Here is a 1,813-nt window from a genome sequence, read left to right on the forward strand (position 1 = left end):
TATCAAAGAACAAGAAATATTGTCAGGCTGATGATTTCTCACACCACATTTCATTGTGTATTTTGTATACTAATACCGTAATCATTATTTACCAATGAACATTTACTGTAATCATTATTTACATTTCCAAATAGATTTTTTGAAAAATAACAACATGGTGTTAAAGCAAATGACAGAATGATTCAGTTGAGCCTAAATCATGAGCCTCTCAGGTCTCCAATGATGTCTTATTTATCTTTGCCTTGACCCCCAGCACCATCCCCAGGTATCACTCATTAATTTTTGCTGAGATGTATCAGCAATATGTAGATATACATATCAGCCTTTCATAAATTTAGTGAGAGTGGAAATAAAGCCCATCAAAATGGTGTCAGTTAATTAGGCTGATGACCTTGTAAAAGTGGAGGATGTAGGAGGGTAAAATTAAAGGCAGAACAAGCCTTGGAGTTAGACAGTTCTTCGGTTAAAATTCTTGCTCTGCTATTTACTGGCTGTGAAATACTGGTCTAATTACTTCATCTTGAAGCTTTAGTTTTCTCATCCATAAAATAGGATAAAATAAGACCAGCTTCATAGTTGCTGGGAAGTATATTATAAAAGTACATAAAACAGGATAGCACCTTTCCTTTTGGTTAATTATAGTTTAAGGAAAACTTAAGAGTCCTCAAAAGGCTGCTGGTACAGAGATTCTTTGACTTAAATGTTTGTATATTTATTCTATATGATTGTGACTTAATTCCTTTCAGCCACACCCACCCTCCCAAAAGCCAATTTCACACGTTGTAAAATTCTCCCTAAACAATAAACAGTAGTTTAAAAAAAAAAAAAATCCAGGGACTTCCCTGGTGGTTCAGTGGCTAAGATTCTGCACTCCAAATGCAGGGGGCCCAAGTTCGATCCCTGGTCAGGGAACTAGGTCCCACATGGCGCAACTAAAGATCCCATGTGCCGAAACTAAGACTCCACACAGCCAAATAAATTAATATTTGTTTTAAAAATCCAAAAAGGACAATTGATATTTATGTTCTCAGGGCAAATGAAGAAAAGAATAATATAGCATTAACGGTTGGTAAAGAATCTGCCTGCAATGCAGGGTTTGATCCCCGGGTTGGGAAGACACCCTGGAGAAGGGAATGGCTACCCACTCCAGTATTCTTGCCTGAGAAATCCCATGGACAGAGGAGTCTGGTGGGCTACCGTCTACTGAGGTCATAAAGAGTGGGACATGACTGAGTGACTAACACAATTACTTTCAGTAGTTTGTACAGTACAATTTCCAAAACAAAACCAAAAAATCCCTAAGAACAACTGCTTAACCATATGTTTTCTTCAGCTTTCTTCTGCCCAGACCAGCTGCCTCCTTCTCTTCTCTCCACTCTAATTCTTCAGCTTCCCCAGTCATGCTTATTCCAGTCACCCTCCTCATCCACCAATTCTGTTTCCAAACCACATCAGCTCAACAGCACACAGAAAAATAAAACTAAGCAAAACAAGCTGGACCATATATTGCTCCTCAAGAGAATTCTCGGTCAGAGAGCTGAAGGTTGGGGCAGGAAGGAGCCCTCATCTTTCTGTACAAACAAGTTTCTAAAAGGTAGTTGGTAGTTGACTTCCAGAACAATGCTCCCCTTTCTCCTTGATGCCACAACCCAACTTGTCCAACTCTCTGCAGCTGACTTGCTTTTAATAAGAGCACCCCTGAGTGACAGCTAGGCCCATGGATGCCCAAGGTGACATTTCTCTGCCTGTGTCACAGTGGTTGTAGTACTGAGACTAAGTACAGGCCAATGAGATGGACTTGGAAGTGATCCTG

General features: G+C 39.9%; 1 non-coding gene across 1 annotated transcript; it reads left to right on the forward strand.

Moving 5' to 3' along the window:
* The first annotated feature begins 839 nt into the window (after positions 1-839).
* On the forward strand, positions 840-912 carry TRNAW-CCA. The gene has a single exon. It is a non-coding gene; the product is annotated as a tRNA-Trp (tRNA).
* Positions 913-1,813: the final 901 nt, after the last annotated feature.

This window comes from Bison bison, unplaced genomic scaffold, assembly GCF_000754665.1.
Source record: "Bison bison bison isolate TAMUID 2011002044 unplaced genomic scaffold, Bison_UMD1.0 scf7180017864498, whole genome shotgun sequence".
Classification (NCBI taxonomy): domain Eukaryota; kingdom Metazoa; phylum Chordata; class Mammalia; order Artiodactyla; family Bovidae; genus Bison; species Bison bison.